Raw genomic sequence first — 27,553 nt, forward strand, 5'->3', positions numbered from 1 at the left:
ATTTCCAGTAAGTTTGGCAGCTTAACAGTCTTGTTACTTCTCGGGCCAAATCCCGCAGCTTGACTCCAGATCAGTTCTGTTGGGTTCATATTGTAATGGGCCAGTAGCAAATGTAAAAATGCAGCGTTTGTTCGATGTATTCGATGCTGTGAAAATGATTGGTTTTCGTGTTTCTGTGATACGTATCTACCATTGTGGTATAAAACGATGGGCATAGTCCAAATAAAGAGGATTGGTTTTTTTTCATTTTTGCTTTAAAAAATTAAACTGTCATGTTTTCTTAATTTCAACAACTTTTATGAACAGTATTTCATGAAACATCGATAATTAAGAATTTGTATTGCAAATGGAAACAGGAATTTCGCGTCCAATATGTAGAAACAAGAAGTCGTGCATTATTCATAAAAAAATGATGGTGAGTTTTATAATTACGAGATGTAGGTATTTCAAATTGAACGAGAAAAAAATGATACTGTGGAGGCTTAAACCACAGCACGAACAAACGCATTTGGCTCATATTTAATTACGCTACCGACTGCGCTATACTTTGAATGTGAGTTTCTTTTGTCAACTGCAATATATACACCACTGGGAAAACTTCAAAGCCGATTATCGTCGTAAATTGATGAAAAACATTAAGAACAGCCTATTTCTCGGAACTTATTAACTGTCTCATTACGGAACAGAAAGCAGCCACGGCCATTTTCATACTGCGCTTTATCAGCGCGACAGTCAGAGCGCAACGCTGCAGAGGCTGTGGCTGTACCCAATTTTTTAACTAAAAACTATATAGCTAAAGCGTGATTAAGAAAAACGTTGATGGCGGTTAATATATTTGAATATCTTTAAGTTTCATTTAACGTAACTTACGAGGGAACCTCCCCATCGCACCCCCCTCAGATTTAGTTATAAGTTGGCACAGTGGATAGGCCTTCAAAGACTGAACACAGATAACTCGAGAAAACAGGAAGAAGTTGTTCAGAACTATGAAAGTTATGTTCATTGGCACGGGACTTCGCGTGGAGTGCGTTACACCTCTCACCACCGTTGATACCATTCGCTGTTTGGGAATAGATTTTTCATCTGATCTCCGGCGTTCAGCCGCCATCAACTGTCGACGCCTCCTTTTAGTGATCAGAGCAGGTCTTATGGACCATCGCCTTCGATCCCTAGATATTCTCCAGCGAGCTCGATATTTAATATACACTCCTGGAAATGGAAAAAAGAACACATTGACACCGGTGTGTCAGACCCACCATACTTGCTCCGGACACTGCGAGAGGGCTGTACAAGCAATGATCACACGCACGGCACAGCGGACGCACCAGGAACCGCGGTGTTGGCCGTCGAATGGCGCTAGCTGCGCAGCATTTGTGCACCGCCGCCGTCAGTGTCAGCCAGTTTGCCGTGGCATACGGAGCTCCATCGCAGTCTTTAACACTGGTAGCATGCCGCGACAGCGTGGACGTGAACCGTATATGCAGTTGACGGACTTTGAGCGAGGGCGTATAGTGGGCACGCGGGAGGCCGGGTGGACGTACCGCCGAATTGCTCAACATGTGGGGCGTGAGGTCTCCACAGTACATCGATGTTGTCGCCAGTGGTCGGCGGAAGGTGCACGTGCCCGTCGACCTGGGACCGGACCGCAGCGACGCACGGATGCACGCCAAGACCGTAGGATCCTACGCAGTGCCGTAGGGGACCGCACCGCCACTTCCCAGCAAATTAGGGACACTGTTACTCCTGGGGTATCGGCGAGGACCATTCGCAACCGTCTCCATGAAGCTGGGCTACGGTCCCGCACACCGTTAGGCCGTCTTCCGCTCACGCCCCAACATCGTGCAGCCCGCCTCCAGTGGTGTCGCGACAGGCGTGAATGGAGGGACGAATGGAGACGTGTCGTCTTCAGCGATGAGAGTCGATTCTGCCTTGGTGCCAATGATGGTCGTATGCGTGTTTGGCGCCGTGCAGGTGAGCGCCACAATCAGGACTGCATACGACCGAGGCACACAGGGCCAACACCCGGCATCATGGTGTGGGGAGCGATCTCCTACACTGGCCGTACACCACTGGTGATCGTCGAGGGGACACTGAATAGTGCACGGTACATCCAAACCGTCATCGAACCCATCGTTCTACCATTCCTAGACCGGCAAGGGAACTTGCTGTTCCAACGACAATGCACGTCCGCATGTATCCCGTGCCACCCAACGTGCTCTAGAAGGTGTAAGTCAACTACCCTGGCCAGCAAGATCTCCGGATCTGTCCCCCATTGAGCATGTTTGGGACTGGATGAAGCGTCGTCTCACGCGGTCTGCACGTCCAGCACGAACGCTGGTCCAACTGAGGCGCCAGGTGGAAATGGCATGGCAAGCCGTTCCACAGGACTACATCCAGCATCTCTATGATCGTCTCCATGGGAGAATAGCAGCCTGCATTGCTGCGAAAGGTGGATATACATTGTACTAGTGCCGACATTGTGCGTGCTCTGTTGCCTGTGTCTATGTGCCTGTGGTTCTGTCAGTGTGATCATGTGATGTATCTGACCCCAGGAATGTGTCAATAAAGTTTCCCCTTCCTGGGACAATGAATTCACGGTGTTCTTATTTCAATTTCCAGGAGTGTATATATCGCATCCCGAGTTCCCCATGTAGCACAAGTTCTACCTTTCCCGCTTACTGTGGCACGTCGCATGTTGGCAGCGATGGCATCTTTCGTCAGCTCTGGGCTGTTGTTCAAAGTTAACTATGCAACCCTTACTCTTCCCCGCGAACGAGGTGGGATAGGTCTGTTTCATGTGCCGGATAGAGCTCGCGCCCTATTTGTCAGCTCCCAGATGACGGTATGGACACGTTGCCCAACGAGCCTCACAGGTCTCCTCCTGTCGGCATATTCGCCGGTTTCACTGTCAGCCCCAGTGATGAGCTCGGATGTTCCGGCTCAGTTCCATTATATACGATACTTCTTTCTTGAACTCAGTTATCTACGCATCACCTTACCAAGACAGCTTTTACTCAAGACAAAGGCAGTATACAATGTCCTCCAATTAGGTCGTCCACCTAACCCGACTGAACAAAAGTTCCCCCAGGTTGACTGGCGTCATGTATGGCGCGCGGTTTTCGCCTGTTACCTTGACACGAATGTTCAATCTGTCTGGTACCTAACTGTCAATGGTAAGCAAATTAACCAATTCCGCCTTCATCGTATCCACCTCACCCAATCACCTCTCTGTTCCACGTGTGGAGTGCCAGACACTAATGAACATCGACTTGTTTGCGGACCGGCGGAGGAGGTTTGGCACTTGATTCGTCGTATTGTCGCTTTTCTAACGCGGGACATTCCGGATCGGATTACTCCCCTTTCATTATTAGTTCCGGAACGTGAATATTTTCCTCGGACAAAGACCAATGCTGTGAATTGGATTCGCGGACATGCCATTCACTACCTATTTTGACAAACTGTAAACTCTGTACTCGATTTTTGGACATACCTCAATGACCGTCATTATGTCGTTGTCCGTCACCCAAAATACAGAAAATTTTTCTCGAACTTCCTTGGGAGTGCTTTCCACGACCCGCCTCGCAGCTGGAATGTGTTAAGCCAAGAGAGAAGAAGGTTTCCTGTTTGAACCAATGAACATTTCTGAACAATTGAACGGAACACATCAATTTCGAGAAGACGTGACTCAACATATTACCAGCGGGGCGCAGAAGGCCTCTGATCGATTACACAAAAAAAACATAAAAACAATAAAAATATAATTCAGGGAAAGGAAGGTTTTGTTTTGTTTGTAAGGATAGCCCTAACCTTGATTTCCCATATTTCCCCTGGTATATAGGCAGCTCTCTGGGGTAGGTTTCGTCAGGAGCCAACGCCTGAAGTGGACCAGATTTTTTGTTATAGGATGAAAAGTGGCGGTGGCACTTGGCCCTTTTCTTTATTTATTTATTTATTTCTTTTATTATTAAAGGGTTTTCAAAAAGAAAAGAAAATGTTAAAACAAAGAGAAAAAAAACAACAAACAAAAAAATTAAAATAAAAAAGTTGGTAGAAAAAAGTAAAAAATGAAGAAGAAAAAAGAAAAAAAGAGAAAAAAAGGGGGTAGCGTAAAAAAAATAGTCCCGTGGTTAGCGTGAGCGGCTGCGGAACGAGAGGACCTTGGTTCGAGTCTTCTCTTGAAGAAAAACTTTAATTTTTTATTTTCAGACAATTATTATCTGACCGCCGAATGTCATTGTGAATTGCAGTGCGTCAGGAAAAATGGAGAAAAGACTAGTGAAAGACTTTAATGAACGTGTGATTGCTGATTACGCGGACAAAGTTTTGCCTTATTCCTTGACAGCTATACAGGACAGAAGGATCAGGCATTGTACAATTTTAGTGTGGGAGTAGACGTGATCACCATTACTCCAGGTTGTACACCTCTTGTGCAACCGTTAGATGTGTTTGGTTTTCGACAAGTGAAATACTTTGTGAAAACATTCTATGATTTTGCGAAGCTGCACAGGTACACAGAGCAGTATTGTTTACGTGATCCTGTGTCAATTATCAAAGTTCAGGCACTCACATATAATCAACTTCACTCTCCAAAATTCAAGGACATGTTCAGATTTGCTTGGACGTATGCAGGATTTGACGGTCTACACACGGAAAAATTTGAAAACGTTAAAAACATATGTTTTGACAGATCACAGGGAAAACTGTGCGACTGTGAAACGGTTGCATTCATTTGTTGCAGTTTATGTGACAAACTCTTAAGTTTTCATCACTTTTTTGGGAGTGATTATCACATCCACAAGAAAACCTAAATCGGGGAAGGTAGAAGAATCTTTTTACCCATTCGCCAAGTGTACAACTTAGGTGGGTCGACAACATACTCCTGTCATGTGACGCACATGCCGTCACCAGTGTCGTGTAGAATATATCAGACGTGTTTTCCTGTGGAGGAATCGGTTGACCTATGACCTTGCGATAAAATGTTTTCGGTTCCCATTGGAGAGGCACGTCCTTTCGTCTACTACTCGCACGCTTTTGCGGTGCGTCGGAAAACACAGACACTAAAATATTTTCAGTGAACAGAGACGTCAATGAACGAACGGACAGATCATAACTTTGCGGAAATAAAGAAAGTAAACTTTTCACTTGACGGAAGACTTGAACAAAAGACCTCTCATTCCACAACTGCTCACGCTAACCACGGGACCACGGCGCTCCTGAGCTCAGATTATCCATGATGTTGCCTGTCTTGGCCATGGACTACTCGGTTTGTATATTTTGCTTATTTTTTTCATAGTTCCACACAACTTCTTCCTGTTTTCTCGATTGATCTGTGTTCAGTTTTTCAAGGCCTATCCACTGTGCCAACTTATAACTAAATCTGAGGGGGGTACGATGGGGAGGCTCCCTTGTTAGTAATGAGATATCTAATACATAAGTAGGACTTACTTCCAAGAGCGTAACAACACCAGTGTACTTGTGCTACGGCTTCTGACCAATCAGCGCGTTTGTGTTTGTTTACATCAGGTTTATTCTTATGCTGAACGGGCTATAGTCAGGGAGGTCGTGTCTCAGCAAATAGTGTCAATGAGGTGTTACTGGTCATCGGCACGTCATTAACGTAAATTGTGTATAGTACAGGTATTAAGACAGAACATTGTGGTATTCCTGGCCGTAGTCTTTTGGTGTCTGTTCTTTTTCGCTCGATTTTAACGATCACTGTTGTGTCTTTTAGAAAGCTGGCGATGAGCTTCGTGTCCCAAAGTGGTATTGTTGTTTGGTCATGTATCTTCCGTATAAGGTTGGTTTTCCAAGTTCTTAGCAATGTCAGCCTGTGCACTTGAAGCTCCGCAGAGATCGTCCTTCGGAAGTCAGACTGTTCTGTTCTGATGGTTTCATCATTGGCGAGTTCTTGGATCCGCTCCTTGAGCAAACTTTCAAACACTTTGCCTAGACTGCTTAGAAGGCTTATTGGCCGATGGTTTTCCGCTCCTGAGAGGTCTTTGTTATGTTTAGAGATAGGTACGATACTTGCTAAATTCCATTTTGTTGGGAAGTGGCAGTTTAGTAGACAGCTGTTATAAATTCTGGTTAAGAACTCCTTTGGTTTTGTCGGTTACCATTTTAACTGCTTGTTAGATATACTGTCCCATCCCAGTGCTTTGGAACTGTTCAATTTTTATCGTCGCCCTTACTTCTCGTGGTGTAGTTGTTTGGGTTGGACGTTGATGTCCGTATTTACTATTCTCTCCACCACCTGGTTGATTATGATATCCCGTTCTCGTTCTTGTACGGTGGGATCCTCCTCGAGAAGTGTGTTTTGATCTTCGTATACATCTTTTGGAGATTTCTGCTTGGCCACTGGGTCTGTTATGAGTCCTTGGTGGGTGCGAAAAGTGTTCTTGTGTGGTTTTTGCAACCGTAACCATTTCGCTTATAGCCATTCTTCCTTTGTTTGTCGTTTAAAATTATTCGTTTTTTCCTTACACTTCTCTTGTCTCTCCTCTATTAATCGTCTGTCGAGTTTACTCTGCAGTCCATGAATTCGCCTTCTGTCCCTATGGTTTCTGAGTTCTTGCCAGAGTTTACAGAATCTTTTTTTTTATGGTTAAGTTTCCGGAGAAGTGGCGGTAAAGATTCATTCTGTAGATTAACATATATTATTGTAATAGATGCTAAGTTCTCCGCTTTGTGCAGTTTCGGTCACATAATGCACTGCTCTGTCAATCTGTTGGCCGGCCGGGGTGACCGAGCGGTACTCGGCGCTTCAGTCCGGAACCGCGCTACTGCTACGGTCGCAGGTTCGAATCCTACCTCGGGCATGGATGTGTGTGATGTCCTTAGGTTAGTTAGGTTTAAGTAGTTCTAAGTACTAGGGGACTGATGACCTCAGACGTTGAGTCCCATAGTGCTCAGAGGCATTTCAACCATTTTTGTCAATCTGTTCTGGTGTTCTCAGTTCGAATGTGGGGACAAAAATGGCTCTGAGCACTGTGGGACTTAACATCTTAGGTCATCAGTCCACTAGAACTTAGAACTAATTAAACCTAACTAACCTAAGGACATCACACACATCCATGCCCGAGCAGGATTCGAACCTGCGACCGTAGCGGTCGCGCAGTTCCAGACTGAAGCGCCTAGAACCGCTCGGCCACTCCGGCCGGCGAATGTGGGGACAGTATTGTGATTTAGAGATCTGGAGTATCTCTCCTAGTCCGTTTCGTGTCTAGTACGCAGTGTTGGTATTGTCCTTACTCGTATTTTTCCAAGTACTGGCTGGTGATCCGATGACTGTTTGTTAACTGTCATGAGCTCAGGGTCGCATTTCACTCCCTTAATCATCACAATGTCGATTACGTCTGGCATTTGGTCTCGTTGTGTTGGCATGAGTGTTGGGTCTACTGGGTCCCATATCATTGCACCAGTTACTTAGGTTCTCGGCGTTTAAGTTGCCTCCTACAATTAATCCGTTATATCTATCAAAATGTCCCCGGAGTGCTGTGCAACGAACTGTGCATTTGGTATTAAATATGCTACGAAGTACTCGGATTAAAAATGGTGTAAAACAGGGATGTAGTCTTACACCTCTACTGTTCAATGTGCACATCGAAGAAGCAATGACGGAAATAAAAGAAGGGTTCACGAGTGGGATTAAAATTCAAGGTGAAAAGAAATCAACGTTAAGATTCGCTGATGACATTGCTATCCTCAGTGGGAGTGAAGAAGGATTACAGGATTTTCTAAATGGAATGTACAGTCTAACGAGTACAGAATATGGTCTGAGAGTAAACCGAAGAAAGCCGAAAGTAATGAGAAGTAGCAGTAATGAGAACAGCGAGGAACTTAACATCAAAACTGGTGGTCACGGAACAGATGAAGTTAAGGAATTCTGCTACCTAAGGAGCAAAATAACCCATGACGGTCGGACGTAAAAAGCAGACTAGCACTGACAAAAGGGGCATTCATGGCCAGGAGAAGTCTACTAGTATCGAACATAGGTCTTAATGTTAGTAAGAAATTTCTGAGAATGTACGTTTGGTGCACAGCATTGTATGGTAGTGAAATGTGGAGTGTACGAAAACTGAAAAAGAAGAGAATCGAAGCATTTAAGATGTGGTCTTACAGAAGAATGTTGAAGATTATGTGGACTGATAAGGTAAGGAATGAGGAGGTTCTCCGGAGAATCGGCAGGGAAAGGAATGTATGGAAGACACTGACAAGAAGAAGGGACAGGATGATAGAGCATGTGTTAAGACATCGGGGAATAACTTCCATGGTATTACAGGGAGCTGTAGAGGGCAATAACTGTAGAGAAAGAGAGCTTGGAATACATTCAGCAAATAATTGAGGACATGGATTTCAAGTGCTGCTCCGAGCACAGTGACAGCTGTCTCTTACAGTTGTTGTAATTGTTATAATTTTTGTTCCTGGTGTGTGCTGTGTTGTTTGAGAAAGATGGCGGTTCCTCCTCCTCTTCTGTTTATTCTGTCTGCTGGATATCCTATCGTGTTCCTCAACTAGAGTGGTTTGGTTGTCTGAGGTGGGTTTGGGTTAAAAATACGAAGTCTGCAGTGTTGGATATTAGGATGTCTTGCCGTTCTTCTTTCCTTTTCTGAGTGCTGCTGCTGGTCCAGATACAGATTTTTAGGTCTTTTGTTCTGTTTCTGGCCATTGTGCTTTACTCAAAACAGTTCACTATTTCCTTAATCAAGGTGATGATCTTGGACGTTGTGTCTGGTGTTCGTTTTATTACCTTTCTCGTCTACTGGTCTTTTACAAAGATTGTCGATAAGCAAGAAGTGGACCAAATCAGCAAATTCACTGATCTCTTAACTTGTCTCGGTATTGTCTGATGTGGTGGCGTATCTTGCTGTTTACTTCCCTCCTTGTTTTGTAGGACGTTAGATTAGAGTTTTCCTCTCCTTGATGGTGACTGCGATCTCAGGTGGATTTCGTCCTTGTTACTGTCCTGTGGATGTTGCATCTCTTTCCTGGTTTCTTTGTTCCCCCATGGGACCCATTCGGTTCTTTTCTTGATAATACTTTTCTGTCCTGCCTCTGTAATGGATATGTTCGCTACTACTCTGCAGGCTTATAATGCCTTGAAAACGCCGGATGTCCTCTCTCCTTACAGTTGGCACATCTTGTTGGTTGGTCTTTTCTCAGTTTACATGTCTGTCTTTGGTCGTTGTCTCCACACTTAACACATGACGACGGTAACAAACAGTAGTTACTTGTTTCCAGCGATGAAAATTTTTACATTTAGGTTTTCGTCCCTTGACACATACTTTTCATTCTCACCCTGGTGTATAACATACATATGACGTCGTAAATTGCACCTACTGCTGGGTGACTGGGAATGTCTCCGTGAAGGTGGCCTTTCGGATGATCTCTCTTGTCGTTTCATATGTCGTCATGTACTGGTGGATTTCAGTAACCTGAAGTCCTTGTGTAAGTATGTCTTGTTTGATATCTTTCTTTTAAGTTTCTGAGGGATACCATTAATCAATACTTTGAGCTCAGCTATGCCTGTCTGATGGTGGACATAGAGTGGTTGTTGTTATGGCAGAACTGGGAACCCCTCTTATAAAATAGTCCACAGAGTCAAAAGTAGTACGCTATGTTATCTCCTCGGGCCTTCAGTGTTTCGTTTAGAACGTCCTTTGGTAGACAGTTGACAGCTTCAGCTACTGAGCCTTTGTACATATCAGCGCACTTAACAACAGAAAATAAATTAACTCGATAAAGTGAAAATAACTCGACTATATAAACATGAGTTCAATAAAGTTACTTTGCGTACGCACGTTAGAGAAGTGTACAAAAAACGTTGAGGAGGTGGTCCTGTCTGTAAACTGAAAACGGAGAAGCGCTCTTGGTGTGGAAGCTGCCTTTCTCGGAAGAACGCTGCAGCTGACGTACAAGATCACTGAGAATCAGTTTCCCCTCTAGCAGTGTAGAACAGTTTGAAATATATTTTTTTCATCTACATCTACATGACTACTCTGCAATTCACATTTAAGTGCTTGGCAGAGGGTTCATCGAATTACAATCATACTGTCTCTCTACCATTCCACTCCCGAACAGCGCGCGGGAAAAACGAACACCTAAACCGTTCTGTTCGAGCTCTGATTTCTCTTATTTTATTTTGATGATCATTCCTTCCTATGTAGGTTGGGCTCAACAAAATATTTTCGCATTCGGAAGAGAAAGTTGGTGACTGAAATTTCGTAAATAGATCTCGCCGCGACGAAAAACGTCTTTGCTTTGATGACTTCCATCCCAACTCGCGTATCATATCTGCCACACTCTCTCCCCTATTATCTGATAATACAAAACGAGCTGCCCTTTTTTGCACCCTTTCGATGTCCTCCGTCAATCCCACCTAGTAAGGATCCCACACCGCACAGCAATATTCTAACAGAGGACGAACGAGTGTAGTGTAAGCTGTCTCTTTAGTAGACTTGTTGCATCTTCTAAGTGTCCTGCCAATGAAACGCAACCTTTGGTTCGCCTTCCCCACAATATTATCTATGTGGTCTTTCCAACTGACGTTGTTCGTAATTTTAACACCCTGGTACTTAGTTGAATTGACAGCCTTGAGAATTGTACTATTTATCGAGTAATAGAATTCCAACGGATTTCTTTTGGAACTCATGTGGATCACCTCACACTTTTCGTTATTTAGCGTCAACTGCCACCTGCCACACCATACAGCAATCTTTTCTAAATCGCTTTGCAACTGATACTGGTCTTCGGATGACCTTACTAGACGGTAAATTACAGCATCATCTGCGAATAACCTAAGAGAACTGCTCAGATTGTCACCCAGGTCGTTTATATAGATCAGGAACAGCAGAGGTCCCAGGACGCTTCCCTGGGGAACACCTGATATCACTTCAGTTTTACTCGATGATTTGCCGTCTATTACTATATGAGATTCTCTGTTAATATTGCTAGTAACTCATATCGGTATTCCATGTAGCCAGTGATTGGTAAGGCGGAGGGTTGGTATATCTCTGTGAAACACCCTGCTTCTTGTGACTTAGTGGAGAATCTGCGCGCTCTTCAGTTAACAGACCTATGAAGGAGGGAAGCGCATGGCCACAATCCAGCGACCTACTTTCCCTCGCACTTCTACCCTCCAACCCCGCCCGCTCCATCCTATTACCACCCCCCTCCCTCCAAAAACACAATCTGTCCCTTAATACGATTTTATTGTACGTAGGTGAGATATACAAATTTAACATTTGTTCTTCGTCCATTTCAGTACAGAGATCACTAGATACGTGCTTACCGCGATTCCTATGTTTGTGCCCAGCATTGGCGGAACTAACGGCCGTGCGATTAATGTCTAGGTGTTCGAGTTCGTGCGCATCCCTGTAACGCTTGACGACGGGGATACGGCGGACGTCGCAAACGAAGGAGAATATTGGGATAAAAACTACTCGATTCTTCCCTAGTTCATTTAATCGGCACGAGAGCGTCACAAAGATATTCAGCAATTCCTAGCAGGAGATGTTAAAGGTGGGCCGTTATGTGAAGGCTTACTCTTTAAAATTCCTAAATAGCACTTTCGAAACTAGTCGAGAATTGTAGCGCCGCCACCGAAAGAGCACCTATTACGAACAGGAAGACCTTTATGATTGGAAAGTAAAAATGACCTAAAACTCTCTGGCACGAGAAATCTTTGACGGGAATACCATAGACTTTACGTTTAGAGACAGATGATGACTGGGAATAGCAGTCACACTATTGTAATCGTGATCAGTCTTAATAACTCTCATGGTTAAGAGCAGAGTTTTTTATTCTGGACGTAAAAAGTTGTCCGCGTTCACTTGTCGCTGCCGCGAGACTTCCTGTACTGGCGAACAGGTCTTACGAGTATTTCTTTGCAGCAGCCAATACTGTCCTTTTTGTTTTGACTCCTAGGACTTACGGTTCGGAGGAATGAAACTTGCAGGTAGTTAGTAACATGTTCCACAGATCATTTGAACGATTCTTTTATCGAAATTGTATAGAACGAGTCACTTTATCACATTACAATTCGCTATACATTTGCTTGTCGCCCAATGCTGCATTAGAATTTAGCGACATGTATTACACAAAGGACCATTTTTTCGAATTTGGCAAATGCTTTAAAAATGCTGAGCTTGAACTGCCGTCTTGTGCAATGCTACCAGACATTGATATTAAACGATTCAAGAAATATGTAAATAAAATTGGACACTAAAAGATTTATAATGTTCCTTGCAAAAATTATTAAGGGCTTCATAGATTTTAAAGTGATGCAGTGAATGTTTGTTTGTACTTATATGGAAATAAGAATGAAAAAGGCATTAGATGACTTTTTTACTTTCCTGCGTGTTCCATAATCGATGTGTACAAGGTGATCTCTTTATCTATCATCTTCTTTTCTTCAGAGATGTAAATCGAGTCCCGTGCCACAGTTACGTCTGTATGTTCGCATTAATCTCAGGAACTACTCAAAGGGGGTTCAAAGGGCTCTGAGCATTATGGGACTTACCGTCTGAGGTCAGCAGTCCCCTAGACTTAGAACTACTTAAACCTAACTAACCTAAGGACATCACACACATCCATGCCCGAAGCAAGATTCGAATCTGCGACCGTAGCAGCAGCGCGGTTCCGGACTTAGCGCCTAGAACCGTCGGTCACAACGGCCGGCTGAGGAACTATTGTAGGGATTTTCATACTGTTTATACAGATGGGCAATATGATTTACAAGAAATGTTTCTTTGTAGAGTTTATAAATGTTTCGTGCAAACTGGCTGAACTATGATGAGTTAATTCCCTCACTGCTATGCAAACGATGCCTTTCCTATCTAGTGGTGAATGACAGAGCTCCTCGGGATTATGGTAGCTCGTGCGGCCAGGCGCTGCTGTCGGGTGGGTACTAATGTTACGTGGCATAGGGTACTTTGTAGCAATGTTGCTCGAAAGAATGTGCATCGTGCTGATTTCGCGTGGCAGCGAGCGCTTTGTAGCGTTGTTATGTTGGGAAATGCAGGAAAAGGTCACACAGAAAATGTAGCTCGCGCCAGACTGGCGCTGGAGTTGACCAGCCGGTAAGTGGCCGAATCAGGTGCGATCGCGAGGTCCGTGCGTACTCGCAATGCAGTCGGGGGTCGGCAGCGGGCAGATGGCTGGTGAATTGGCACAATGCCTCGGTAGTTGCGGGGTCAGCGCGGCGGGTTGCTAACCGCTTGGACCCGCGTTCGATTCCCGGCCAGGTCGGAGATTTTCTCCAATCGGTACAGAATGTTCTGAATTGTCGCGACACACAGTCGTATCGCCTTCCCATTGTTGAGGTGGCTGTGTGGGCACGTACCGGAATAAAAAGCAACAGTCGGGCGGGCCGGGCGGCGCAGCAGATCGCAGCTGCCACCGTTGTCACTCCAAACGCCAAATGGTTCAAATGGCTCTGAGCACCATGGGACTTAATAGCTGAGGTCATCAGCCCCTAGAACTTAGAACTACTTAAACCTAACTAACCTAAGGATATCATACACATCCATGTCTGAGGCAGGGTTCAAACCTGCGACCGTAGTGGTCACGTGGTTCCAGACTGAAGCGCCTAGAACCGCTCGGTCACCACGGCCGGCTTCCAAACGTGAAAGGGCTACCAGTACGAAGCCGCACACGTCGATGGCATTCTTTTGTTTTAGGCACATTGTACAGCAGATTTTTCCTCGTGGTAGTATACTGATAGCTTAGTTGTAAAGTACGCGTTTGAGTTAGTGTGGCCTGATTTGTTTGTCATATTCCCGAGTCGTATGCATGTTCTATCACGCAAAAAGTGTTACGCCTCAGAGGACCGAGAAGTTCTCCATTCATTCTTTTCTTGTTTCCATAGCGAACACTTAATTAATATTATGACCAAAGCGAGAACTGAGGAAGGAAGGGGAGGATTAGAGTTCAACGTCCACTGAACTAAGAGATTGTTAATGATGGAGCACAAGCTCGGATTGGTTAATGACGATGTACCAAATCGGCCGTGCCCTTTCAAAGGAACCGTACCAACGTTTGGATCAAGCGGTTTAGGCAAATCACGGAAAATCTAAATGTAAAATCTGTACTTTTGTCCTCCCGAATGCGAGTTCAGTGTGCTAACCAATTTTCAACCTCGCTCGGTATTGTCGCGACCCTTACGCTACTGAGAGCAGGCCGAGGTCCTCCACAAAGGATTGCAAGTCACTTAGAGCGGTTGCTATCCCTCGTCGTTGCTGCAAGGTTTAAGTTGCTTACATCAATAAAAAGTTGAGTATTTCATGAGCTCTTTCCTCATTTTTTGCATTTTACGTCGTTCGTTAGTTTCTTCCGCATTCTTCGACATGTGGTCCGTCTATGCAACTAAGTGAAAGGCTGTTTGTTTTGTGCCATTTGCATTTCACTTCTTTGTATTTATGAAACATCTTTAGTAGCCTGTAATGTATGTTTGTTTTATGTACATAATAACTGCGTTATACAAGGTGATTTTCCCACTTTGTACAAACTCTAGGGATTGATCGATGAGAGGATATGGAACAAATAAGCTCTAATGAACTGTCCAGTGTCTTCACATCTGGAATGGGCTCTGAATACACAATACTTTTGAGATGCCCCCATAACCAGAACCCGCACGGGTTGAGATCCGGTGAACGAGGAGACCACGCAGCTGTACCCCCTCGTCTTACCCATCGACAAGGGAAGACCCGATTGATATGCGTCCCGCCGTTAACGGCGAAATGGGCTGGAGCACCATCATGTAGCAGCCACATAACCCTTCGAAACATCAGTGACATTTCTTCCATCAGTGGACACAAAGCCACCCGCAAGAAACGTCGATAGTTCCGGCCTGTTAGGCGGCGTGGAAGGAAGACTGGTCCCAAAATAGGTCGCCAATTATCCCAGCCCTCACATTGCGGCTGCACCGATGTTGATGAATCGCTGTCACCATACCAAGGGGATTGTGCGTACTGTCCCACAGATGACTGCTAGGAAAGTTGAAGGTATCACTCTGCGTAAAGATTGCCTCGTTTGTGAATAGGATGGCTGACACAAATCCCAGAATCGTTGGGGAATGCCTGGTGGGGAAACCAGTGACAAAACTGCTCCCAATGTGGAATGTCTGTCGCTAGTAAGCCCTGCACACGCTGTACGTGGTAAGGGTAGTAACAATTGTCATGGAGAATGTTCCACTCGGTCGTCAGGCTTACCCTGTACTGGCGGGCCAACTGCCTGGTCCTGACACGTCGGTCGCCTTCCACAGTGTTAATCACATTTTCCTCCAAGCCTGGTGTCCCATCATTTCGGGTAAGCCCTTCAAGATTTCCTGCTTCCTGGAACAACCCATGCCTCGGACAAACAGCGAAAAACTGTTGCAGACATTGAATGCTGTGGTTGTTGTCAGCGGGGATAGGACTCCTGATACAACCTTGCTGCCCGCCGCCAATTGCTATTCACGTTTCCGTAAGTAAACACGCTGTCGGCAAGTCCTCGATTCGAATACGGAACCATTGTGTACAATGCTGTATCACATGAACTACGAGGTGAGTAAGCAAGATAAGTGGATCGGACACAAAATTACCAATTACTATGGCAGGGGAGGTCGCTGGGGCATGACGTATGAGGAACAGTACCACCCTCTGGGAGGAAACCATGCATACTATAACAGTGGCTGCATGGTAAAGCGCGTATTAGACAAAGTATGATTGAATAAATGGTCTCTAGCATGGAAACCATGCATTTCAGGAAATAAGTTCATTAGACCTTTTTTGTTCCGTATAGCCTCATCGATCAATCCCTACAGTTTGTACAAAGTGGAAAAAGAAAGGAGCTGGTACATACCGCTTAGAATGCCAAGACTGCAAATCGTTGTATCCGGGGACAACAAGCAGAAATATCAAAACTAGATACGAAGTACACATAAGATGATGGAAGTATGAAAATAGTCTTTCTACGTTTGCTGAACATCTAATAAAGCCTGGGCATGTACGCTCTAACGCAGAACATGGTATGAAAATTATTAGAACGAACAATTACAACAGAAAACTCCTAACACTACAGAAAAACGTTTACATACAGGAGCCACTGAAATGAACAAGAACGTAGTAAACGACATAATGAATATAAGTAACAACTCACTGATCATGTTAGACACTAAAACAATAGCAAACAGAAATGTAGGACTTAACCGAGTTAAGTAATAACTTAATCTCCCACCACAAAAGTGCAAAAAAAAAACCGATTTCCTCTTCGGAGCAGGCCCCAGCACCCACAATAACACACTCAGACACACAACAAATAACAATCAAACAAAATTGCATACAGACACTACCAAAAAAGAAACGAACGAAAAACACAGCGGCAGTTGGCAACATTATAATCAAAAAACACCCTTCTCCTATATACAGTGAAACAGAACTGTTCAATACTGAAATGTGATCGAAACCAGGCATCCTGGTGTCTGTACGCCAACCAAGTACAACTCCAGGACGACAAATATGAACTAATAAGATCAAAATACAGCAAGCAGAACCAAATATGGATTTAACCTTACGAAACTCACGCCCCTAAGAGTTGTTCCTGACTTAACCACGAGAGAATAACAAAAAATGTAGCATAGTAACATATGTAGAATCATTATATAAGACAATTATTATACATGATGTTTGTTGTAACCTGAGGTAACTAAATATCTCCAAAACGACGCAACGTACGAAACAATATCCTAGGTGAAAACTTAATAGTAATAAAGGGGACATCTGTCTCTGCTTCAGCTCGCCAGCTCCTAACCACCCCCATTTTTATTGCGTATTCGGGTTCCATGAAAAAAAATACGTGCGGTTTAGTGAAACCATTCCATTCGCGGTAGGCAGCGCTGTAATCGACAAATATCAAGTGTGCCTGTGTTTGCAATTAAGAAGCGATGCATTTCATTTTGTGTTTCATTTACGATGTAAATGTAAACCTTTCTGCTCTAACGGTCGATACTGATGTTCCAACGTTACTTGAGTCGTGTGTGATTGTACAGTACAGATAATATGGCTAGACATTGTCATGTCTGACAATTAAGCTACTTGTATGGTAACGTAGTTTTCTGTTCCCTGCGGAGTTTATTATGGCGCGTCTCCAGATGCTTGATTTCGGTGGCCGCCCTCGAACCCCGCCGTCAGGGTGCCTGATTTTTGTGCTCTCATCCAACCGCCGTAACTCTCAAGCAGGCTGCTAGAGTCTACCAACGAAATACAAACCACAACCACTGTAATAAGGTAAAATGTCCATGAAGTGATAGAGACAGGCGCACCTGCCATGGATACTCACCGAAATCAAGCACCACAATGGTGAGGAGCAAGGACACTCACCGAAATCAGGCATCCCGATGGGAACACAAAACTATTACATCCAAGTCGTTGTTCCTGGATCACGCTAAACGTAGTTTCTAACCAAACATTGACAAGTCTAATCATATTGCATTGCCCAACAATTTTTGTAACAATAAAGTAAATTATGGACCTAAATATCAACCGTTGGAATACAAAGGTTTACATTTACATCGTAAATGAAATGTAGACTAAAATGCGCCAATTCTTAATTGCAAAAACAGGCACACTTGATATTTGTCGATTATAGCGCCGTCTACCACGAATGGAAAACAATAGTTTGAGTAAACCGTGCGTATTTTATGGCCTAGAATTAGAAGTTGAGTCCCATGGCCTAGAATTAGAAGTTAAGTCCCATAGTGCTCAGAGCCATTTGAACCATTTTTTATTCAGTTATGGGTGGTCTCCATCTGTATTATTTTAACCTTACATGTTTGGGACAGTATGTATTAAGAAATTACGAATTCACGACATTAATGTGCTGTTAGCCAAGCTTTAAGGAAGCGTGAGATGTGTTACTCGCTAATCTGGATATACTAGGAGGCTTCTTTGAAAACTTCATCGTTGTGCATAAAAGCGCAGTTAATCGGCATACTGTAACTGTGCGATGGCGCAATACTTGGCTTAGTGATCAGATATTCGATATTTATATCAGTTGGTTATTTTTGGGTAATACTATTCATGTAAAATATTAATTTCTTATCCGTAGTTCGTAATCTCAAAGTACTCACTTTAGGATCAGCTACCATCGTATAATTTTGACCAGAATGCTTAGAGACTTTCATCGCAATTATGCAATGAAATGTGTCAAATTTGTCGGTATTCCTGCTGCGAATACCATTTGTGTTTAAGAGACTGGCAGATGAGCTCGGCCGAGAATTGGTTTCAGGTGTGCTAATGCCGCAGGCGGGATGAATACGTATGAAGAGGCTTTGACGTGCGCGCCGTGACAGGTACAGATTGTAAGAATGGTGAGCCATCCATTAGCATATTGACTGACAGCGGAGTTGCATCAGCAATAAAGTGTAAGCTCGCTGGAGAAGCGATGGCCCACGTAACCCGAATAGTGTCAAGGCCTCAGCATCGCACACCCTGCGTACACGTGTGCGGCCCTTCCTGCAGCGCAAGCGTGTAAAACCCAAAACATAAAAAATGGGAGGCACAATTACAGTAGCTGAGTAACTAGTACTTAGAAACAGGTAATCTGATTACACTGTATTTAAAAAATGTTATTTGTATTGTTACTTTTGCTTCCAATGAGAAGGTATATTCAGTATTGTTCTTATTTTATCCGTTTTGGTTAGCGAACACCGCAGCTATTTTCATAACTTACACTGCAGGAAATACTGCAACCATCCAAACGTTTTTTAAATTATTTTATTGTACCATTACTAGTTTTGGGCCTGAGCCTATCATCAGATGGTAGCGTTGACTTCTTCGCAAGTTTTGCGTTTGTGTCTTCATCAAGAGCCCTCCTTTAAATATTGTAAGACAGAAAAAAAATCAAACTTCTGCCTTATAATACAAAATGGCTTTTCATGAAGACACAAATGCAAAACTTGCAAAGAAGTCGACGCTACCACCTGACGATGTGCTCAGGTCCGAAACTAGTAATGGTACAATAAAATAATAATAATTTAAAAAAAAACTGAGGTGCCTTGCCACGATTTGCGCGGATCTCCCTGCTTTGAGACGTAATAGTGAGCCTATTGTTTACTACAAAAGGCATGAAAAAGAGCTTATGTCAGTGAAAAGCTGACAGAGTATCTGCAAGTTAGAGTATATATGAGTCAGAAAACGTGGATGGCATAATATGTGCTTTCTGAGACCCAATACGACATCAAAAGCCAAATCCAAACTGAATAATGACACTACTATCGTGACTGCAGAGCTTGCTGCCGACCATTTATTAACGGACAAGTCTGTATTAACATTGTTTAAAAACCTGAAGAGACATTCAAATCACCCGATGTGTGCTAGATAGTGACTTATAAATGTCGGTTGTCTATAAAGGGACACCATTTCGCGATTTGTAGTATAAGAGGCCATATAAACAAACGAAACTATAAAAAAGCTGACACTCTTGTGAAAAAAGCTGTTTGCGATGGCAAAATGCCATTGGGAGACTTTATCCGCTAGACAAAGCAACTCGTCAGAAAAGATTGGGACAAAGAGCGGAGAGGCTCGCAGGTAACAAGGGGAAGACACTAGTGATTATACCAGCTATACCAACCTAACCTTGATACCGTGAGTTCAGCTGCGAATACGAATTCTTAGTTGTTGTATACCATACGATTTTTAACCACGGTCGATACAAATAACACCTCCTTTGCATTAACATCACTTCAACTTCTATGTGGGACTGGACTGGAGAGGAAATTTTAAATCACGTTCGCTTTCGTTGCATATGACGGAAGGAAACATTAATAGCGTTACTACGAAATATTAGCCCTCTGAATCATGAATTACCTTCGACTGTTAACATGAAAAGACAGTTTAATTGATAGAAAAATACATTATACAGTAGGAAATACAGCAACCAGCCAAAAGTTTGTTCTGAAATTTGGAAATTTGTGGTAAATTCCTATGGGACCAAGCAGCTGAGGTCATCGGTCCCTAGGCTTAGACACTAGTTAATCTAACGTAAACAAACTTACGCTAAGGACAGCACACACACCAATGCCCGAGGGAGGACTCTAACCTCCGACGGCGGAAGCCGCGCGAACCGTGGCAAAGCGCCTTAAACCACGCGGCTTCCCCGCACGGTAATAGATACTTCTCACCAATATTAGTGATTTTTATTTGTCCCATTCCATTCGTCTATTAAGTAACGAAACGCGATTGACTCAAGCGTCTGTAACTCTCATACTCGAAATACGCGATGGTGGAAGCAGTCTTCCTTGACTACTAGTTCTCAAATTCTACTCAAAACGGTTTACAAAAAAACGATATGGACTTTGACGAGCTCTTTTCGGCCTTCTATCAATGTGGGTGCTCTGAAATTCGACGACGTTTCTGTGAGTGTCAATCTCATCACCATCAGAAGATGAGATTCATATTAACGTCTCGGAATTTCAACGCAGGCACCCGGATGGAAACCCGAGATTTCGTCATCACTACGCGTGGGGAAGTTTACATTCACAATACTGCCTATCTTTCAATCCTTCAAGATCCCAGAGCATCTCTGTCAAACTTTTATATGGTCTGTACCGGTCCCTTACGATCGTAGAAGCGCGCCTCTGAATTCGTTCGCTGTGGGCGCATTTGTGCTTATTTGACAAGGACTCAAAACGTAAGAACAGCACTCCGGGAACTGTCTCATTAGCTCCTTTACAGATGCACTTGCATTCCCAGAGCCCTTGCAACAAACGTAAGTCTTCCATTTACCTATTCTGCTACTGATTTACCATGCCTTCATATCGTTTCATAATACACTGCCGGCAAAAACTGCAATGCCCTGAAGAACAAAGTCATGTTAAATGATAATTGATTGAAACCCTCAGCTGCCGACACATGATGTTGATATACCTCTATGGGGAGAGCTGAAAATGTGTGCCCCGAGCGGGACTCGAACCCGGGATTTCCTGCTTGCATGGCACGTGCTCTATCCATCGGAGCCACCGAGGACACAGATGAATAGCGCGGCTGCAGGGACTTATCCCTTGCACGCTTCCCGCGAGACCCACATTACCAACTGTCCACAATCTACGTATGTAATGTACCTAATAGATATTCGCCCATCCACTCATTACTCCCGGACACTAAGGTGATGATTCCCGTAAGAGTTCGGGCAATCTGTGCGCAGTCGCGCAGCCCCTGCAGTCGCGCTATTCATCTGTGTCCTCGGTAGCTCAGATGGATAGAGCGTCTGCCATGTAAGCAGGAGATCCCGGGTTCGAATCCCGGTCGGGATACACATTTTTCACTGTCCCCATCGAGGTATATCAACAACACCTGTCGACAGCTGAGGGTTACTATTAATTATCATTTATTCTAGAGAAGCTGCACGGTCATCAATGGTATCTGTTCTTTCGAGAACAGTTACTATCTTCATATGCAATGTCATTTTATTGACACGCGCTGTGAGACGTAGTTCATCGTTTTAGGAGTGCATGATAACAAATTCAGACCAAGTGCGACACACGTCACACTAAAGGCTGTCTAAACAGTTCCATCAATACACAGTGTACCACTCCCTGCCGGCAACGCAGACGTGTATCCTCGCATGCAAACCATCATAAACGTATCGAATGACATCCTGCGACAGATTGTCTCAAGCAATTGCTCCCTTTGTTGCGATTCGGCAATGGTTCTTGCAGTCTCTGTACAACGTGTAAGTTCCCGCATCATGTCCCATACATCTATAAGTACATCTACACTCTGCAAACCACCGTGATGTGCATGGCGAAGGGTACGAACCATTGCACCAGTTATTAAGGTTTCTTCCCGTTCCATTTACGTATGGAGCGCAGGAGGAATGATTGTTTAAATGCTTCTGTGCGTGAAGTAATTATTCTACTCTTATCCTCACGATTCCTGTGTAAGCGACACGTAGGGGGTTGTAGTGTATTCCTAGGGTAATCATTTGAAGCCGGTTGTTGAAAGTTCGTTAATAGACTTTCTTGGGATAGTTTACGTCTGTCTTCAAGAGGTTCCTAGTTCAGTCCCTTCAGTACCTATGTGCAGTCTCCCATGGATTAAACAAACCGGTGCTGCCCTTCTGTGTATACATTCAGTATCCGTTGTTAGTTCCATTTGGTACGTCTCCCACACACTTGCGCAGTATTGTAGAACTGGTTGCACACGTGATATGTAAGCAATCTCCTTTGTAGATTGAGTGCACTTCCCCAGTATTCTACCAATAAAACGAAGTCTATCACCTGCTTTACTCACGACTGAACTATTGTGATCATTCCATTTCATATCCCTACAAAGCGTTAGACCCAGATATTTGTATGAGTTGGCCGATTCCAATAGTGACTCACTAATATTATTGTCGTAGGATACTACGTTTTTTCGTTTTGTGAAGTGCAAAATTTTACGTTTCTGAACACTGAAAGCATGTTGCCAATCTCTGCAGCACTTTGAGATCTTTTCAAGATCTGACTGAATATTTATGCAGCTTTTTTCAGGTAGTACTTCATTATAAATAACTGTATCATCTGCAAAGAGCCTGATTTTACTATTAATATTGTCTGCAAGGTCATTAATATATAACACGAACAGCAAGGTTCACACATGGCTCTGAGCACTGTGGGACTTAACTTCTGCGGTCATCAGTCCCCTACAACTTAGAACTACTTAAACCTAACTAACCTAAGGACATCACACACATCCATGCCCGAGGCATGATTCGAACCTGCGACCGTAGCGGTCGCGCGGTTCCAGACTGAAGCGCCTAGAACCGCCACTCTGGCCGGCGAACAGCAAGGGTCCCAACAAACTTCCCTAGGGCACACCCGAAGTTACTTCTACATCTGACCCAGACTCTCCATCCAAGATAACATGCTGTGTCCTCCCTACGAAGAAGTCCTCAATCAAGTAACAAATTTCACTTGATTCCCCCATATGATTGTACTTTTGACAATAAGCTTAGGTGTGGTACTGAGTCAGATGTTTTCGGAAATCAAGAAATACTTCATCTACCTGACTGCCGCGATCTAAAGCTTTCTTTGTGTCATGTGAGATAAGTGCGAGTTGGGTTTCACATGATCGATGTTTTCTGAATCCATGCTGGTTGGCAATGAGGAGGTCATTCTGTTCAACATATCTCATTATGTTTGAACTCAGCATATGTTCTAAGATTCTACAACAAAACGATATCAAGGATATTGGACGGTAGTTTTGTGTATCACTTCTGGTATCCTTCTTGTAGTCGGGTGTGACCTGTGCCTTTTTCCAAGAACTGAGCTCGGTTTTTTGTTTGAGGGATCTACGACAGATTATAGTTAGAAGTGGGGCTAATTCAGCTGCAAATTCAGTGTAGAATCTGACAGGGTTCCATCGGGCCCGGGAGCTTTGTTCAATTTTAGCGATTTCAGCTGTTTCTCAATACCACTGACACTAATACGTGTTTAGTTGGAGAGATATCTGGTGATCTTGTTGGCCAGGGCAGTTCTGTACACCATTAAGAGCACGTTGCGTTGCAGCAGCCGCATGTGGATGTGCACTGTCTTGCTGAAAAAGAGCATCACTTTCCTGTCGACAAAATGGCTGTTGTCTCCAGTGATGAGAATAGGTTCTATCTGTAAGCGAGTGATGGACGTACACGTGCATGGCGTAGAAGTGGTGAGCTGCATATTCAGAATTCATTCGCTCGCGTCACAAAGGTCCCATCTCAGGCTTCGTGGTGTGCTGGCCAATCAGTTACAACTTGAGTTCACACCTGGTATATCTGCAGGGTAAAGAAGCCAGTGTCCGCTACACTGCGCAGGCCGTTATCTCCGTCCAAGAGTGACATTACACATTACGCATTACAGTTGACACCTTCACGACACCACAGGATTCATTCTTGGAGGTGTCCAGGTGTCAGTGGTAGCCTGACCAGAGGCACACGTGATTTAAATTATACTGTAGGCAGATGGTTCTCAGTGGTCCCTGATGGCATATCAGGTGCAGCATGTGCCCGGATTTGGTCCCTGGATGATGACCGGTCGGCCACCGCTGCTCGCACAATGCATCGATGTTGACGTATGTCTGTACTACGACGACGCCCAGAAACTGATCTACAGGTGTGGTACTACTTCACAGACCACTGCTGAAACAACGACACTCCGCGACACATTGTGGCCAACACATGCAGCAGTCCGTCGACACGTCCATCCAGCTTCCTGCATCCCACTATGCGAGCCTGTTCAAATGGCTGAAGCTGATGTAGGAGCACATACTTGTCAGTGTGGCAGAGTTGTATCCCAAAATGACTGTTGCAAATACTGTTCACCACTAAACTGAGTACAGTTACCGGCTACAGTGTGATCGCCGATGACAGTGGTCAATGAATCACTTAACACTATAGCCCCTCAGTAGGCATATAATACACCTTGATGCCCCTGAACACAGTACTTGAGGATGTTGCATTTTTTTCCAGCAGTGGGTAACTCTCAAGTGCTTGAACGATGTGACATTCTCAAAATGTTCCCCGCTAATCATGCTATAGGGTACCATCTGGATCTTTCTCTTGCGCGTCGACCTTACCTTGATTTTAAAGAGAGCTGCCGATCATTACATCGAGCGAACATTTTCTCTAACGAAGATACTTTCCTACGGACAACAGCATGGTCAGCAAACATTCTCAGGGTGTATAGGCGGACAAGGAAAAAAAAAATCCCGGATTTTTCCCGGATTTCCCGGTTAAAAATACACTTTCTCCCGGATGAAAACACGCTTTTTCCGTGTTAAGTGACAGTATATTTTCCCTTATCAATCCTTTGAATGGTTATGGTTTTACACACGGGCGTAGAATTTCCCGGCACTTTAGAAAACGAAACTCAGGGAAACAAGACACGTTTTGGAAATATATTTGATGTGCAGCTACATGCACGCTGCGTATTTTTGTATTACGAAAGCATACATTGGAATTCCACCAAACACCGCATGTTACTTTCCGAATCATTGAATTCGAGATTGCGAAGCGCTTTTGTAAGCCAGTTATAGCTTATGTCACGTGATCTCACCAGCCGATGACGGCTGATATCCAGAGCATAGGACAGGTGATGTAGTCAGCCAACAGCAACATCACTGTTAAGTAGCACGAACACACAAACAGGAAAAGTTAATAGTTATATTAATATACATAGTCTTACTACAAGAAAAGCAAAGCTTTCGCATATAATATTGGTCTCTAAGGTTAATAAGCTGCAAGAGAAGCTGAGCTTACGCATATAATATTGATCTTTCTCGCGCGTGTTACACTTTAAGATATATCACACAAATGTGGCAGTAAAATTTTTAATAATGACATAAATGTATGATCTTCAGGGTTTGAAATTCTTCTAAATGGCTCGTCATCAAAGAGTTGATTTTTAAATGAGAGTCAAACGCTCTGTGAATTAAGATATTCATGGTACATTCTCGCACATAGTTCAACTTACGTAAAAGGATATTTACTTTGAAAGTAACGCTTTTCAAACCACCATTCGCAGTGTTTTCCCGCGACCTGTTAGAAATAGTTTCGTTCGGCAGTTACCAGAGAGCGCAGATAACAGGCGACACCGCGCTTGCTATCATGACGTAGGAAGCCTGTATGTACATACGTGTAAAACATTGAAAGATCATACATTATATCATAAAAGAAATAAGACATCAGAGGATACTCCAAGAGCATCGGAATTTCGTGAACCATACTAAAATGTGCACATTTAAAGTGCATACTTAAAGTGCACATTCGTATGTCCAGATTCCCAATGAAGTAGACCTCGACATGATATTAGGCTTTTCAATGTGGTTTTCGGGATGTAAATTTTCTTGGAGCACCAGTACTGTATTATATCATGTTTGGTACTTTATTATGGCATAATGCCATACGTGCTAGAAGATGAAAACGGGCACTAGAAATGCAGCGAACAGTTGAAACTAGCCAGTACTGTGCAATTAAACATTTCGTTTCAAATATATTGACTGCCTCTGCGGAAAAGGTTAATAAAAGCCAAATTTCTTCAGCAAACTGACAAAAATAACTTCATTGTTCCGCAAGGCGATTAATGCCTGTCTGTCAGAAAGGTGGAAATAAAATAAAATCTCAAACTAATGACATATTTTAGCCTTCCGTAATTATGTGAATGAATTTTAATTCACTTGATAGCTCCCGGCCACAGATATCCGTTTTGTTTTCATTTGACGTGAGAGTAAACGAAGGGGAAACGGCAAAATCACTAAATGTAAGCACGGGTCACGTGGAGACTGCCCACTACAACTCAGACTGCCCTGTGCGTCAGCCCCGGATCTACGGATATTTGTCAATATTAAAAAAAAGAAAAATCTAATATTCAAAAATATGTTCATCTTGTAGCGTACATCTTTCAGAAAAGTCTAGAACATAAAACATATGTGTTCGAGGAAATGTAAGACATATTGTTTGGTCTGAAGTGTGCCAACGTGCAGTGCCACGCCAATTCATAAAGCATTCTTCTATCACACGTCACTGTATTTCGCTCTGTGGAATTGAAACGTGTATATTTTGTAATGTATGCCATCAAACTATTTTCAGGACAGTGGAAATTGAAATGCCCTGTGGTGCCTCTCCTGCTCCCAGTCGGCTGGGTTGACAGCCTGCCCCTCTTAAAAAATATCTCGCGATTAATAGCAGATGGGATTATTTGTAATCGGGAGAACACGAACTCTTCAGAAAATTTGCACTCTTTATTGCCTATTAGCTAATAACTTGCTGTTTTGTGTGACATAAAATTAAATATAGGATACATAAAACCAATAAAGACAAGAGACAAGCAAGAAAGTACACATTTCTTCAATCCTTAGCTCCTAGCATTTTTTGCTCTCTAATCTTGCTACAACTTTACATGGCGTGCTTTCCTTTCTGCGAAAGAATCTATTACCTCATCAAAGTTCGTCGAACGTTTTGCTAAATGAAAAATCGAAATGTCGTTATTTAATACTGAAAAGGTGTTAACACAAATAATAACGAAGACTGGTGTGGTTTCTCGATCTGATTACGTCTATTCTGTGACTGTCTTCTAGATAAAACAAAATAGGCCTTTCTAATATTGCAGCAATTTTGTAAAACACACCAAATAAACGAAACTGTTTTGGCACAAATGGTCATTTTCATGACACGACGGAATATAATTCACGAAGTACCAATATCAAATGCCTATTAGGCCTACTACAAGCAAAAAGCTTTATGTTAGGAAATAGTTTCACGTTTCGTTCATACGCACCAGTTTCTCAAGCATGAGATCGAAAAGTGGTATTACGAAATTTTTATATAAATTTGGAATAGTCTCATTCTTCCATAATTTGTGTGACGTCCCCGTTTCCCCGTTTCTTCTCCTTCCTCGTTCTAACAAACAATCTTGTCATCACCGATTTTGTAGCTATTCCTGCCATTGTCAAAATTTGTTCGCCGATTAACTTTACTAACCCCGGCAGAATCACAGGTTCAGTTATCCCGCGATTATTTTCCGGATAGGCATTATTACGTGTTCGTACAACACGTTTTCCGC

The 27,553-nt window shown here is 43.5% G+C and overlaps 1 protein-coding gene and 1 non-coding gene across 3 annotated transcripts in view; one reads left to right on the forward strand and one right to left on the reverse strand.

Moving 5' to 3' along the window:
* Positions 1–27,553, reverse strand: part of LOC126469901 (zinc finger protein rotund-like) — a 900,701-nt gene that overhangs the window by 439,520 nt on the left and 433,628 nt on the right. The gene's annotated exons all lie outside the window — the stretch shown is intronic.
* Trnat-ugu (transfer RNA threonine (anticodon UGU)) lies at positions 21,215–21,289 on the forward strand. The gene has a single exon. It is a non-coding gene; the product is annotated as a tRNA-Thr (tRNA).

This window comes from Schistocerca serialis, chromosome 3 (assembly GCF_023864345.2).
Source record: "Schistocerca serialis cubense isolate TAMUIC-IGC-003099 chromosome 3, iqSchSeri2.2, whole genome shotgun sequence".
Taxonomy (NCBI): Eukaryota; Metazoa; Arthropoda; class Insecta; order Orthoptera; family Acrididae; genus Schistocerca; species Schistocerca serialis.